We start from the raw sequence: 16,801 nt of genomic DNA, 5'->3' as shown, positions 1-16,801 counted from the left end.
ATTTGGGGTCTTCCCAAAGGGTCAGAGGGAGCGGATGTTGGGGCGTATGTGAGTACGATGCTCCATACTTTAATGGGAGCTGAGGCCCTGACGGGCCCCCTGGAAGTGGAGGGAGCATACCGGGTCCTCGTGAGAAAACCGAAGGCAGGGGAAATAGTGGTGAGGTTCCACCGCTACAAAGACAGAGAGATGGTCCTGAGATGGGCTAAGAAGACACAGAGTAGCAGGCGGGAGAACGCGGTGATCCGCGTGTATCAAGATTGGAGTGCGGAGGTGGCGAGAAGGAGGGCGAGTTTCAATCAGGCCAAGCCGGTGCTCCACAGGAAAAAAAAATGAAATAGATAGATTGTATTATGCACTGCTAAATTGGTTTCTTTTTTTAAACAGAGGCCAAGTGTCATCACTTTCAGTGCATCCATCTGGAAAGCTGGCGTTATCAGTGGGAACAGACAAAACATTAAGGTATGTGGATACATCTAGGATACAGGTCTGGTTACAGGTACATAAATATCTCCGCAATGATGTACATGCAATGTTTAAGAAGATTTATGGGGTTCCGGTCATTTGGAATAACTCCCAAATTGTAAATCACACCAGGTTCCACAAGACTTAATCATCCAGCAAGAATTAACACGAAGTGTTGAATTCGGAGAATTTATTAAACATTTAAAAAGTAGAAAGGTAGCAAGTCAAAATGTCAGAGATAGGAGGGGGTCAATTTAAACTGCTTGATTTCTTCACGCTTTACCCATGTGTTTTTTTTATTTTGGTTTCCTCTTTCGCCCTTTAAAAATGGTGGCATATTTTCCCCAACCCATAAATTTGGAAATGTTCCAATCCTCTACTAATAACTTGCACAGGAAGCTTTAGGTAAGATGAAGTAAAAAGGGTTGGGTTATTTTTACACCTAAATGCAGGAGGGATTTCGCAACTTTCACCCCTTTTACACTCTCACAATAAATGGGAGATAAGGGATAAGGAAGGGGTTTCACGCAGGACCAACTAAAATACAAGATAGGGTTTTACATGTGTCCAGAATTAGAAGTCAACTGGAATGTTCCTTCTGAGGAGAGGTTGTCTAATTATTTAATGCTCAGTGTTTTCAAAGTGCAACTTCCACGATGGGAGAAAGTACGCAGTGAGTTAGTCTGGAGGTTTGAGTTCCAAGGTTCCAGCAGTTGGCGGATTTGATGAGGCCCAGGATTCTTTCTGCTGCTACCGCGCTTGATTGTAGCCTGGAGTTCTGTTCACATTGGAGGTCAAACGGGAACTGCTTGAATTCAGTTCCACGAGCAATATGACAATGCAGATTGGGGCAGGTCATGTGACATATCTAATGTTGGACACAGGATGTATACACTAAGAACATAGAACATACAGTGCAGTAGGAGGTCATTCGGCCCATCGAGTCTGCACCGACCCACTTAAGCCCTCACTTCCACCCTATCCCCATAACCCAGTAACCCCTCCTAACCTTTTTGGTCACTAAGGGCAATTTATCATAGCCAATCCACCTAACCTGCACGTCTTTGGACTGCGGGAGGAAACCGGAGGAAACCCACGCAGACACTGAGAACGTGCAGACTCGGCACAGACAGTGACCCAGCGGGGAATCTAACCTGGGACCTTGGCGTTGTGAAGCCACTGCCATCCACTTGAGCTACCGTGCTGCCCCCACTTGAGCGACCGTGCTGCCCGTATAGAACCTGGTGTGATTTACAATTTGGGAGTTATTCCAAGTGACCGGAACCCCGCTAAGGCCAAGGTGTTTAATTGGAATCAGGATTCCTTTGTTACCGGAGCACGAAACATTGGTTCTCTCTTGTCGATAGTATTTTACTATGACTGCTAATGCTTCGGCCATTAGCACCATTATAGGAGATTGAAAGACTTGCCTTTGTTTGAAAGTGGTTGGAGCAAACTCACCGTCTGTGTGACCGTTGTTGCTTTGAAACTGCTGCAAGGCATCAAGTGAACAGGTGGAAACGTTTTGCCTGCTCGACGGTTGTCCATTTTGTAGAGCACAAAAAAATGACTTTATAAAGTAATCCAGCTAATTAATATTGTCATGGAGAAAATGTAGCAATTTGGCAATAGTGTACTTCACACTCTCATTCACGAGTGACCAGACCGAGATGCTTGGAGTTTTAAAACAAGACCTTTTTTACGAGCTATAAAAGGGCTCCAGGATTCCAACTTATGGTCTTATGGTTTTAGCTATTACAAAGAACAAAGAAAAGTACAGCACAGGAACGTGCTGCCGACGTGCAGCCTGCGCCGACCATGCTGCCCGTCTAAACTAAGATTGTCTACACTTTCGGGGTCCGTATCCCTCTATTCCCATCCTATTCATTTATTTGTCAAGATGCCCCTTAAACGTCACTATCGACCCAGCTTCCACCACCACCTCCGGCAGCGAGTTCCAGGCATCCACTACCCTCTGTGTATATAAAAAAAAACTTACCTCGTGCATCTCCTCCAAACCTTGCCCCTCACACCTTAAACCTATGCCCCCTAGTAATTGACCCCTCTACCCTGGGGAAAAGCCTCTGACCATCCACTCTGTCTATGCCCCTCATAATTGTATAGACCTCTATCAGTTCGCCCCTCAACCTCCTTCGTTCCAGTGAGAACAAACCAAGTTTATTCAACCTCTCCTCATAGCGAATGCCCTCCATACTAGGCAACATCCTGGTAAATCTCTTTTTCACCCTCTCTAAAGCCTCCACATCCTTCTGGTAGTGTGGCGACCAGAATTGAACACTATACTCCAAGTGTGGCCTAACTGAGGTTTTATACAGCTGCAACATGACTTGCCAATTTTTATACTCAATGCCCCGGCCAATGAAGGCAAGCATGCCGTATGCCTTCTTGACTACCTTCTCCTCCTGTGTTGCCCCTTTCAGTGACCTGTGGACCTGTACACCTAGATCTCTCTGACTTTCAATACTCTTGAGGGTTCTACCATTCACTTTGTATTCCCTACCTGCATTAGACCTTCCTCACATTTATCCGGATTAAACTCCATCTGCCATCTCGCTGCCTAAGTCTCCAAACAATCTAAATCCTGCTGTATCCTCTGACAGTCCTCACCGCTATCCGCAATTCCACCAACCTTTATGTCGTCCGCAAACTTACGAATCAGACCAGTTACAATATTGATGCACATTGTCTTAACCTTAAGGCAATGGCTTCTTTTAAGCTGTTTCTCTTATTTTGAGTTAACCCAAGTGTCAAACAATAATTGGTTAATTTAACTGTCTGTCAATTTATAATTGAGACAGTCTGAATAAATCCATATTTATTCGTTCAGTCAAGGCCTACAAGGTCCCGAGAGTTGCATCTCGTCTTTCCAGACGGGAGAGCAGCCTGTGACTAGTGTACTTAAAATCAAGTGTTAATTATGTATAATATAAGTCATAAAACATTATAAACTTTGTGTTACAGGTTATATGAGCAGACTTACTAATACATCTGTTTATTGTCTCAAAATTAAGGCTCTCTGTTTAACTGATCTCGCTGATTCCAATAATTATGTAACTGGTTTAGCTTTTTAAAAATGTCTTCTAGGTTAGTTCAAAATGGCTTCTGACCATGTTACATTTATTCTTTTAAATAACATTGATTCCGGCCACAAAATGATTGTCACACTAAAACTATTGACTTAGTTTCAGCAACAAATGTAACTAAGATAGTATAATATTTTTTCTCTATCTTAAGTAAGAAAATATAGTACAGGCCCTTCGGCCCACGATGTTGTGCCAACTATTTATCCTCATCTAAGATCAACCGAACCTACACCTCTTCAATTTACTGCTGTCCATGTGCCTGTCCAAGAGTCGCTTAAAAGTCCCTCATGACTCTTGACTCCACCACCCCTGCTGGCAGTGCATTCCACGCACCCACCACTCTCTGTAAAGAACCTACCTCTGACATCTCCACTATACCTTCCTCCAATCACCTTAAAATTATGTCCCCTTGTGGTGTTCCACAGGGATATGTGCTGGGACCTTTGCTGTTTGTAGTATATATAAACGATTTGGAGGAAAATGTAACTGGTCTGATTAGTAAGTTTGCAGACGACACAAAGGTTGGTGGGATTGCGGATAGCGATGAGGACTGTCAGAGGATACAGCAGGATTTAGATTGTTTGGAGACTTGGGCGGAGAGATGGCAGATGGAGTTTAATCCGGACAAATGTGAGGTAATGAATTTTGGAAGGTCTAATGCAGGGAGGGAATATACAGTGAATGGTAGAACCCTCAAGAGTATTGAAAGTCAAAGAGATCTAGGAGTACAGGTCCACAGGTCATTGAAAGGGGCAAACAGGTGGAGAAGGTAGTCAAGAAGGCATACGGCATGCTTGCCTTCATTGGCCGGGGCATTGAGTATAAGAATTGGCAAGTCATGTTGCAGCACCTAAGTTAGGCCACACTTGGAGTATAGTGTTCAATTCTGGTCGCCACACTACCAGAAGGATGTGGAGGCTTTAGAGAGGGTGCAGAAGAGATTTACCAGAATGTTGCCTGGTATGGAGGGCATTAGCTATGAGGAGCGGTTGAATAAACTCGGTTTGTTCTCACTGGAACGAAGGAGGTTGAGGGGCGACCTGATAGAGGTCTACAAAGTTATGAGGGGCATAGACAGAGTGGATAGTCAGAGGCTTTTCCCCAGGGTAGAGGGGTCAATTACTAGGGGGCATAGGTTTAAGGTGAGAGGGGCAAGGTTTAGAGTAGATGTACGAGGCAAGTTTTTTACGCAGCGGGTAGTGGGTGCCTGGAACTCGCTACCGGAGGAGGTGGTGGAAGCAGGGACGATAGTGACATTTAAGGGGCATCTTGACAAATACATGAATAGGATGGGAATAGAGGGATGCCGACCCAGGACGTGTAGAAGATTGTAGTTTAGTCGGGCAGCATGGTCGGCACGGGCTTGGAGGGCCGAAGGGCCTGTTCCTGTGCTGTACATTTCTTTGTTCTTTGTTCTTGTGACAGCCATTTCCATCCTGGGGAAAAGTCTCTTGCCAATCACTCTATCCATGCCTCTCATCACCTTGTACACCTCTATGAAGTCACCTCTCTTTCTTCCTTCGCTCCATGGAGAAAAGCCCTACCTCCCTCAACCTTTCTTCATAAGACATGCCCTCCAGTCCAGGCAGCTTCCTGGTAAATCTCCTCTGCACCCTCTCCAAAGCATCCACATCCTTTCTATAATGAGGCGATCAGAACTGGACACAATATTCCAAGTGTGGTCTAACCAGGGTTTTATAAAGCTGCAGCAAAATTTCACGGCTCTTAAACTCAATCCCCCTGCTAATGAAGACAACACACCATACGCCTTCTTAACAACCCTATCTACCTGGGTGGCAACTTTGAGGGATCTATGTACATTGACCCCAAAATGCCTCTGTTCGTCCACACTTCCAAGGATCCTGCCTTTAACCCTGTATTCAGCATTCAAATTCGACCTTCTAAAATGAATCACTTCACATTTATCAAGGTTAAACTCCATCTGCCACTTCTCAGCCCAGCTCTGCATCCTGTCAATGGCCTGTTGTAACCTACAACAGCCCTCGATGCTATCTACAACTCCACCAACCTTCGTGCCATCAGCAAACTTACTAACCCACCCTTCCACTTACTCATCCAAGTGATTTATAAAAACCACAAAGAGCAGAGGTCCCAGCACAGATCCCTGCGGGACAGCACTGGTCACTGACCTCAAGGCAGAATACTTTCCACTCCCACTCGCTGTCTTTCGGCCAGCCAATTCTGTATCCAGACAGCCAGATTTCCCTGCATCCCATGCCCCCCTAACTTTCTGAATGAGCCTACCATGGGGAACCTTATAGAATGCCTTACTGAAATCCACATACACCACATCCACTGCCCGACCTTCAGCAATGTGTCTCATCACATCCTCAAAGAATTCAATGAGGCTTGTGAGGCATGACCTGCCCCTCACAAAGCTGACTATCTTTAATCAAACTATGTTTTTCTACAGTTGCCATTTAGTTTATATATTATTTATTTATTTGTTAAAATACGGTCACGGTTATTTATATTGTTTTGCTGTTGTAAAAAGGGGAAAACCCTTTGTACTGTTTTGTTTGGCCGAAAAAGTTGAATAAAATATATTATAAAAAAATATATATATATATGTTTTTCTAAATAATCATAAATCCTATGTCTCCGAATCCTTTCCAATATTTTGCTCACCACAGGCGTAAGACTGACTGGTCTGTAATTCCCAGGGATTTCCCTATTCCCTTTCCTGAACAGGGGAACAACATTCGCCTCCCTCCAATTATCCGGTACTACTCCAGTGGAGAGTGAGGGCGCAAAGATCATCGCCAACGGCGCAGCAATCTCCTCCCTCGTTTCCCGTAGTAACCTTGGGTATATCCTGTCAGGCCCAGGGGACTTATCTATCCTGATGCTTTTCAAAATATAGTTTTGAGTTTTAAAAGTAATTTAAACGCTGGTAGATAAATAATTATGGGACATATGATGAGATTCTTCTTTCTGTGTCAGCATATCTGAAATTTGTTGCAAACAATTTGAATATTGCTACAAAAAAAGATTCTGATGACCGATTTATGATTGTCAGTCAGGCTCGCAGTGTAACATATTTGTGTGTATTGGAAGCAGATAATACACAAGGCCCTGTTCTTTGCAGACAGAAAGAACATGCACACATTGTCCCTGTCTCAGCTAAATAAAATGTGCCTGACTCAGCTGAACAAAATAAGTGATAGCTATTCACGGGTTCATTCCTCAGGGACCTATCAGAGTCTTCACCTGTCAGAGTCAAGCTGCCTGGTTTCAATTTTCAAATAATACTTGGCACTTAACTATCAGTCATCATTAACAGGTACATTTTCCATTGTACCACCTTCAACAATCTGAGTCCACGTGCTAACTAATGGGCATTCTCTTCTCGTATGGTATAAAGTTGTTGTTTCCTTTGACATTGGTATTCTTGCAATTGTCATGATGAATTCAAGATGACAAGCTTCGACAAAATGTCTGACAGGATGTGACCATAGCCAGCCTCAACATAGATGGCACTAGGAACCCATTCCAGCAACCCAGTGCAGTCTCTTGTCCCAGCAGAACCCTCAAAGGAGTGGCGCCGTTCTCGGTGTGTGTGTGGGTGGGGTGGGGGGGGTGCTCTTTCCTCGACACTTTACCCCTGGGGACATGGCTTCACTGATCTACGCGGCGCTCAGGTCGGGTGCATCACTGCCGCCACTCTTGTTGACCCGTGCTAAAGCGATGCTGGGCCCAGTACCGACGCTGAGGCGTCAATGGGCCTTAGATGAGTTGGAGCGTTCGCAGGTCAAGGTGTATCAGTCGCATTCGAGCCGGAGTTCCAGGGCGCGGAGCTCTCTCGGCCGATGGAGTCGGGAATGTGTGGGGTCGATCCTTGCCTCGCCATCCTACAGGTCTTGTGGTCTTGCGGATGCCCTCCCTCCTCCATGTCGGCAACCGATTGGTTGGTAGGCGCTGGATGGTGTCCCCTCGTGGAGCTGGAGTGGTAACGTCAGGAGAGAGGGTGCGGTGCCAGCCTCGGCTGCCTTGTTGTCCGTGGTGGCCTTGAAGGCGGGGCAATTCTTTCGCACATGCCCACCTTCTTGCAGGCATGGCACCACCCGCCATCTGCAGACCAAAATATACGTAAAGTCTCCCTTTGATGGGAGACTTTGAATCCCCATCGAATACCTCCTCCTGGGCCAGGTGGACGAAAACCTGGTACCTTAGGCCAGGAGGGAGCGGTGCTGCCTTGGAACGTACCTCCCCCAGTGGCTGGAGGTGGGGGCGGAGCAGATCCATAGGGAGGTAGGGCAGGACATTGGAGAGTATAACCCTCACGACGGTGGCCTCAAGAGGGTCCACGTACCGTGAGCCCCTTTTCAAGGGCGAGGTGGACTACCCGCTAGGCCCTCCGGAGAATGCAACCTTACCTTACATACGAGAGGCGGTCACAATGGCCGAAGGGTTGATGACCCCGGCCATTGCATGAACGCAAACCTCTATGGTGACTGTGGGGTGAGTGTAGCACTTAATCATAATAGTAATCTTTTATTGTCCCAAGTATGAAGTTACTGTGAAAAGCCCCTAGTTGCCACATTCCGGCTCCTGTTCGGGTAAGCTGGTACGGGAATTGAACCCGCACTGCTGGCCTTGTTCTGCATTACAAACCAGCTATCTAGCCCACTGAGCTAAACCAGCCCTGTTTCACTCCCAGCTTTGGGGTTTGCAGCCGGAAGGGTGGCAGGCTACAGGAGTAGTGTAGGCCAAAGAGGCCAGTTCCCCCGCATCGGTGTCTCTGGACTGCCCCGCCACTGGCGTAGGGGGAGTAACCATCAGGGCAAGTGCCACGCCCACCACAATGTGGGCTTTGTAGTGTCGGTGTAGATTTGAAAATGGACAGGGGACTTCAGGGGACGAGCGAGGTGGAACAATGCACTCTTTCCCCTCGGAAGGTATGCGAAGGAATGAGGAAAGGGAGGGAAGAGAGAGGAGGATAGTGGCATAGGAGGGTGGGGCACCTTGGATGGATTGGTGCCTGAGGTGAGAGACTACTGAGACTACTGTGAAGCTGGAGGGTCGGAGGATAGGGGAGCACAAACAGATCTTCAGTCTGCAAGGGGGCCTAACAAAAAGACAGAAGGATATATTTAAAAACCTTATACCTAAATGCACTCTGTATTCGGAATGAGCTGACGGCACATGGTTGCAGGATTACATAGATTTCATAGAATTTACAGTGCAGAAGGAGGCCATTCGGCCCATCGAGTCTGCACTGACTCTTGGAAAGAGCACCCTACCTGAGGTCGAGGACCGGCACTTGGAGTTAAATGTCCAAGGGAACTCGGTATTCCAAAAGGATAGGCAGGATGGAACAGGAGCTGGAGTTGCTTTATTGGTTAAAGATGACATCAAGGCTGTATTAAGAAATGAGATTGGCACTAAGGGCCAAGATGTTGAATCAATATTGGTGGAAATAAAAAAACAAGGGAAAAAACTCATTTTGTAGGAGTATTTTACAGGCCCCTGAGCTATACCTCCAAAGTGGGGCATAGTATAAACCAAGAAATAATGAGGGCCTGTGAGAAGTGCACAACGGCAATCGGGCATGATTTTAACATGCATATTGACTGGATTAAGCAAATTGGCAAGGGTAGCCTCGAGGGAGATTTCATAGAGTGTATGAGAGATTATTTGTTAGAGCAATATGTTATGGAGCCAACCAGGGAGAAGGCTATTTTGGATTTCGAATTATGTAACTAAGAAGGATTGATAAATAGTCTTGCCGTTAAGGATCCTCTTGGAAGGAGTGATCTCAGCATGCTAGAATTTCAAATTCAGATTGAACGAAAGAGGACAGAGTGCCATATTAGAGTTTTAGCGTTGGACAGAGGTAATTAATTATACAGGCCTGAGGAAAAAGTTGGCCCAAGTAGACTGGGCAAAAATAATTGAAGGTCGGACAGTTGAGGAACAATGGCGGATATTCATAGAGATATTAAACAACTCTTAATTCAAGAATATTCATGAGAGAAAGAGGAATTGAAAAACGTTCCATGGCTAAACAAGGCAATTCTGGTCGCCACACTACCAGAAGGATGTGGAGGCTTTAGAGAGGGTGCAGAAGAGATTTACCAGAATGTTGCCTGGTATGGAGGGCATAAGCTATGAGGAGCGATTGAATAAACTCGGTTTGTTCTCACTGGAACGAAGGAGGTTGAGGGGCGACCTGATAGAGGTCTACAAAATTATGAGGGGCATAGACAGAGTGGATAGTCAGAGGCTTTTCCCCAGGGTAGAGGGGTCAATTACTAGGGGGCATAGGTTGAAGGTGAGAGGGGCAAAGTTTAGAGTAGATGTACGAGGCAAGTTTTTTACGCAGAGGGTAGTGGGTGCCTGGAACTCACTACCGGAGGAGGTAGTGGAAGCAGGGACGATAGGGACATTTAAGGGGCATCTTGACAAATATATGAATAGGATGGGAATAGAAGGATACGGACCCAGGAAGTGTAGAAGATTGTAGTTTAGTCGGGCAGTATGGTCGGCACGGGCTTGGAGGGCCGAAGGGCCTGTTCCTGTGCTGTACATTTCTTTGTTCTTTGTTCTTTGTTTGACATACAGATTTTACAGACAGATATAGATAGGCTAGGATTTTGGGCCATAATTTGGCAGCTGAAGTTTAATGTCGATAAGTGTGAGGTTATCCATTTTGGCCAAAAACATAGGCAAATTATTATCTAAATGGAAAGCAGATTCAAAATGTGTCTGGGCAGAGGGATCTGGGTGTCTTTGTTCATGAATCACAGAAAGTCTGTATGCTGGTACAAAATGTAATAAGAAAGCCAAATAGAATGTTAGTGTTTATTGCAAAAGGACTGGAGTATAAAAGTCGAGAAGTGATTTGCAATTGTATAGGGTATTGGTGACACCACATCTGGGGTTTTGTGTCCAGGGTAGCATGGTAGCACAAGTGAATAGCACTGTGGCTTCACAGCGCCTGGGTCCCAGGTTGGATTCCCTGCTGGGTCACTGTCTGTGAGGAGTCTGCAAGTTCTCCCCGTGTCTGCGTGGGTTTCTTCCGGGTGCTCCGGTTTCCTCCCACAGTCCAAAGATGTGCAGGTTAGGTGGATTGGCCATGATACATTGCCCTTAGTGACGAAAAAAGTTGGGAAGGGTTATTGGGTTACGGGGATAGGGTGGAAGTGAGGGCTTAAGTGGGTCGGTGCAGACTCGATGGGCCGAATGGCCTCCGTCTGCACTGTATGTTCTATGTTTTGGTCTCCTTATTTGAGGAAGGATGTGGTGGCATTGGAAACAGTTCAGAGGATGTTTGATTCCGGGGATGAAAAGGTTGACGTATGAGGAGAGATTAAACAGTTTGGGCTTGTACTCACTGAAATTTAAAAGGATGAGAGGGGATCAGATCGCGGTATATAAAATACTAAAAGGGATTGATAAAGTAAGTAAACGTAAACCAAATGTTCCCCCTTGTGCGGCAATCTAGAACAAGAGGTCATACATATAGGTTGAGAAGTGGTAGATTTAAAACTGAGATTTGGAGGCACGACTTCTCGCAGAGGGTGGTGAATTTGTGGAACTTGTTGCCCCATAGTGCGATGGAGTCCAAATGTTAAATGGTTTCACAAGGGAGATAAAGAACGGGCTAAAGGGATATGGGGAACAGGTAGGGGGTGGCTTTGAGACCAGGACGAGATCAGCCATGATGTGATTGAATGAAGAAGTAGGCTGAAGGGCTGAATTGCCTACCTCTGCTCCTAATTCCAATGTTCGTATGTTAGCCCACCCAGATATCAGGAAACAGAGTAAACCAATGTCACTGAGACTCTGTCTTTCTCTTAAGGAATTCCAGTCTTCATCTTCTCCCTCAATTTTCTCTAAAGGCTGTTTCAACTTTGGTAACAACATCGGCCCACCTCAGAGTTTCAGTCTCGTCTTCTGGGATTCCATTCCCCTGTAAACTCAAGCTTCATTCAGCTCTTCGGCTGCACCAAATCAAACACTTCTGCTCTGAAGGGGTCCCTTTGCTCCAATGGAACAAGACAAAAGTTACCAACCTTCAGCTATCCCTGGGGAGCTCCACTACAACCTCCCTCCATTTCGGAAAAAATCCATTAACTGTTCACAAAAATCCATTCTCTGTTCCTAAATGAGTATTTGAAGTTCAATGTCTTTGAACTAGTCGGAAACTGCTGAACACTAAATTGGGTCAAATCTGAGCCAGGCCAGTTTGCAGTCCTGGATGTGGGTTCCGATTGTGTGCCACTGGAAATGCCATGCTGGTTTAAACTACCATAGTGTTGTATCAGATACCTGATCCATCATAATGAACAATCATAATCTCCATTCCACCATATTCTAATACAGGAATTGATCTGGCACCTATGGTTTTTTTGCATAGGGTGTGCATCAATTCAGATTAATTTTCTGATGCGATGCATGAATATTAGCCACCTCTTTCCTTCTTGAGTAAAGCAGTTTTCCACTTCATTGTTTTTAATGAATGTAAGTGTAACAAATGTAAGTTGTTGCCAGGGGCACTGGTTTACATCAACTGAATTAAATTTTCATTCTGTAAGGTAATATTTTTACTGCCTTATAAATTGCAGTCAGTTCTGTTCCTTTTGGAAGAGACATTGTGCCCTCTGCTCTTTTTCATCAATAGCTTAATGTACTATGTTAAAAAGTGATGGTATACAGTTCTGTTACAATTCCTCACAGTTTTACATAGGAACATAGAATATACAGTGCAGAAGGAGGCCATTCGGCCCATTGAGTCTCCACCGACCCACTTAAGCCCTCACTTCCCCCTATTCCCGTAACCTAATAATCTCTCCTAACCTTTGGTCACAAAGGGAAATTTTTCATGGCCAATCCACCTAACCTGCACGTCTTTGGACTGTGGGAGGAAACCGGAGCACCCGGAGGAAACCCATGCAGACACAGGGAGAACGTGCAAACACAGGGAGAACGTGCAGACTCCACACAGACAGTGACCCAGTGGGGAATTGAACCTGGGACCCTGGCGCTGTGAAGCCACAGTGCTATCCACTTGTGCTACCGTGCTGCCCAAGTTTTGCCTGGGTTGTTTGGCAGCTTCCCTTCCATTAGATTTAACACATCCCATTCAGGCCCTCCGAGCTAGCTCAGGTTATGTTGTCAACAACCCATTAAGCTGCAGTTGATTGGATAGAAACGTGGAGACTTGATAGTGTGAGTTGGCTGGGAATTCATTTTTTGGCATAAAAGTACAGCAGGCTTTTAGAAATAGCGAGTTTCGTTTCTGTTTTCGACTGCTTGTGAATTCATGTTCATTGTTACCATGCCCTGTAATTTCTTTGACGAACTTTTGGAGCATTTGCCCTCAAAATTGACATTGTCACCTTGTGGCGGTTTCGAAAAAAAGGATGTTAATGAAACGCTTTTCATCTGTGGCTGTTTTGGTGGTGTTCCAGCAGCCAAGGTGTATGGTGTAATATGATACTGCCTTGTACAACATTTCACAAGTTTTGTATACATTTCCTGACGAGGTACATAATAACTGTATCCTTGCGCTAAAGCAGACATGAAAGTTCAAGCTTAGCACCCATTTTGCATCGCTGTTTGGCACAAGTTTAAGTAGTTTGAGTAATGCAAATGTAATTGATCTAAATTACTTCTTTTTATATCGACAGAACATGGAATCTGATTAATGGAAAACCTGCATTCATCAAAAATATAAAGCAGAGTAAGTTTAATCTGTAATTTATTTAAAACATTTTATAGTGATAAAAGTGAGCAAACTTGGAATTTGATAGAATATATGTTTATTACATGTACTCCGGTCCAGTGTTATACAGTTCTAGCTCAGATACAAGCATCAAACATTTAAACTTCACCCCAAGGGTGCCACAGTGGTTAGCACTGCTGCCTCACAGCACCAGATACCAGGGTTCAATTCCAACCTTGGGTGACTGTTGAGTTTGCACATTCTACCTGTGTCTGTGTGGGTTTCCTCCGGGTGCTCTGATCTCCTCCCACAATCCATAGATGTGCAGGTTAGGTGGATTGGCCATTCTAAATTGTCCCTTCGTGTCCAAGGGGTAGGTGGGATTATAAGGCATAGGGGAGTGGGCCTAGGTGTTCTTTCAGATGGTCGATGTAGATGCGATGGGCCAAATGGCCTCCTTCTGCACTGTGGGGATTCTATGAACAAGATGCTCAGTGATCTGTCTGAATTTGCTTTTTGGTGTTTATATCGTCCTGTCTGCAAGCATTATTTCCTGTTGTCACAATATGGTTGCAATTTTGTTCCAATATTTTAGAGGGTTGCTGTAGATTTGATGAGCTGAATGGCCTCCTCTATTGTAGGAATTCTCTGGTTCTAGCTTGTGTAGTGATATTTGAAGCAGCATTATTCAACCAATTTTTCCATCATGCTCTCTTTTCAGTAAGACAGTTATTAATGCCAAATTCCAATTTAGAAGTGGACAGATCTGGCATGAGATTACCCACACATATTTCATAAAGAATCCTTTACAGTTGAGTTTAGGTGAAGAGACATTTTCTGGTCCAGTTTTATCTGCTTTCATCCCTTTTTTCATCCCTTTTTGACTTCCCTGAAGGTAAAGTACAGTTTAGGATAACAGCAATCTTTCCAATATCTTGAAATGGTCATTCTTGCTGTTCCCAGTTCTCCAAAGCTCCCCTTAATTGTAATGCCCTGATTGTTCCAAACCTGACATATCACAGATGGTAAATCAAATGTTTGACCTTTTGTATTACTGACTTGCTAACAGGCATTATAACAGGAGAGTGGAGAGGAGTGAGAGATACTGAGACAAGTGAAAGAAAGAGAGACACACAGACACATCAAGAGAAGCACAGCCAAATAAAAGAGGGGATAGTCAAATGATTATAGAGAGTAAGAGAGAGAAGAAGAGTTACTTAGCTGGACTGGATAAGTGACGGGCGGCACGGTAGCACAGTGGTTAGCACTGTTGCTTCACAGTGCCAGGGCCCCAGGGTCGATTCGCGGCTTGGGTCACTGTTTGTGCAGAGTCTGCACGTTCTCTCCATTTCTGCATGATTCACCACCCTCCGGGTGCTCCGGTTTCCTCCCACAAGTCCCAAAAGACGTGCTTGTTAGGTGAATTGGATATTCTGAATTTTCCCTCCGTACACCCAAACAGTCAGAATGTGGCGACTAGGGGCTTTTCACAGTAACCTTGTTGCAGTATTAATGTAAGCCGACTTGTGACAATAATAAAGACTATTATTATTACAGAGAGATAGGAGAGAGATTCACACAGGCAAATTGAGCAGAGAACAAAGAGACACATGCAGACTGAATGGAAAGCAATAAACTTTCATCCCATCGCTCTGGAAACATCTCTGGACCCTTCATAACTGAAGTGACATCATTGCACCAAGACCACCCAAGCCTCTTATATTTCTTTGCCTGAAGTTTATTTATTATGTACACAAGTGCAGTTAAGGCAAATATCAGATCAGTGTTGTCATATTTTTGGTGGCATTTATTTCTGTTACAAGTACCATAGAAAAGTTACAGCACAGAAGAAGGCCATTCGGCCCATCTTGTCCATGCCAGCCCGACGGCACCAGGTGCCCTTTCTAATCCCATCTTCCTGCAACTGGTCCATAGCTTGCAACACTTGAGGTGCAGATCTAGGTACATTTTTAAAAGAGTTTAGGGTCTCTGCCGCCACCACCAAATCTAGGCAGTGAATTCCAGACTCCCACTACCCTCTAGGTAGAAAGTTCTTGCTCATGTCCCCTCTCCATCTTCTGCAACTTGAATCTTTAATCTTTATTATTGTCACAAGTAGGCTTACATTAACACTGCAATGAAGTAACTGTGAAAAGCCCCTACTCGCCACACTCCGCCGCCTGTTCGGGTACACAGGGAGAATTCAGAATGTCCAGTTCAGCTAACAAGCTGGGAGGAAACCGGAGCACCCGAAGAAACCCACGCAGGAACGGGGAGAATGTGCAGACTCCGCACAGACAGTGACCCAAGTGGGAATCGAACCTGGGACCCTGGCGCTGTGAAGCAACAGTTCATGTCCTCTGGTTCTAGAATTCTCCACCAAGGGAAAAAATTATCCTGTCCACTCTATTTCTTCCCTCATAATTTTGCACACCTCAATTGAATCACACCATGCCTTCTTTGTTCCAAGGAAAATAACCCCAACCTCTCCTCGTAGCTACACTTTTCTAGCCCTGGCAACATTCTTGTAAACCTCATCTGCACTATCTCCAGAGCAATTACGTCCTTCCTGTAATGTGGGGATCAGAACTGCACACAATACTCCAGTTGCAGCCACACCAGTGTTTTATACAATTCCAACATTATATCCTTATTTTTATATTCTATACCTCTGCCGGTGAAGGAGAGCATTCCATATGCTTTCTTAACAACCTTGTCTACTTGAACTGCTGCCTTTAGGGACCTATGTACTTGTTCACCAAGATCTATTTCATCTAACCTTCTTAATATATTCCCACTTATTATGTACTCCCGATGACTGTTTGACCTCCTAAATGCATGACCTCACACTTGTCTGTGTTAAGTTCCATTAAATACCTGTACGTGAATATTCATGAATTCTATTTTACTTTGGTATCTTAGATGCTCAAATTGTCCAATGGTCCCCAAGCGGAAACAGTTATATTGTGGCTTCAAATAACCAGTTGGATATTTATACCCTGGCGACGGCCTCCATCAATAGTACCATCATGTGCAAGAAAAGGATCTCATCAGTGAAATTTATAACAGTATGTTCACATCAGTGTTCAGTATTCCATAACTTGAAGTATGTTATTTGAAGCTTCTATGTCAGAACCAAACTAATTTTGTAAACAGCTTATTTACTTATTTTACCTTAATCAGATGAAAGAAAGAAATAACTAAGTGTCCATGACAAGGGGTGGGAAGACAGTATTTTTCTTTTCACTTGATCTGTGTCATATCGAAAGGACAGGCAGATGGGCAAAGACGCAGGGTTGCGTTGTTAGTAAGGAATGAAGTTAAATCGATAGCAAGGAGCGATTATAGGATCAGAAGACATAGAATCTCTATGGGTAGAGTTGAGGTATCGCAAAGGTAAAAAGACCCTGATGGGAGTTATGTACAGGCCCCCTAGCAGTAGTCAGGATATGGGGCAGAAAATAAATCAGGAGATAGAAAAGGCATGTAAAAAAGGCAATATTACAATAATCATGGGGGACTTCAATATGCACATGGACTG

At 44.7% G+C, this 16,801-nt stretch overlaps 1 long non-coding RNA gene across 1 annotated transcript; it reads left to right on the top strand.

Moving 5' to 3' along the window:
- The first annotated feature begins 303 nt into the window (after positions 1-303).
- LOC140407151 (uncharacterized) lies at positions 304-16,329 on the top strand. Its single transcript, XR_011939489.1, has 3 exons — positions 304-462; positions 13,226-13,278; positions 16,183-16,329. It is a non-coding gene; the product is annotated as an uncharacterized lncRNA (long non-coding RNA).
- Positions 16,330-16,801: the final 472 nt, after the last annotated feature.

This window comes from Scyliorhinus torazame, unplaced genomic scaffold (genome assembly GCF_047496885.1).
Source record: "Scyliorhinus torazame isolate Kashiwa2021f unplaced genomic scaffold, sScyTor2.1 scaffold_1210, whole genome shotgun sequence".
Lineage (NCBI taxonomy): Eukaryota > Metazoa > Chordata > Chondrichthyes > Carcharhiniformes > Scyliorhinidae > Scyliorhinus > Scyliorhinus torazame.
The sequence above is the reverse complement of the archived record's forward strand: the minus strand, read 5'-3'. Positions and strand labels throughout refer to the sequence as shown.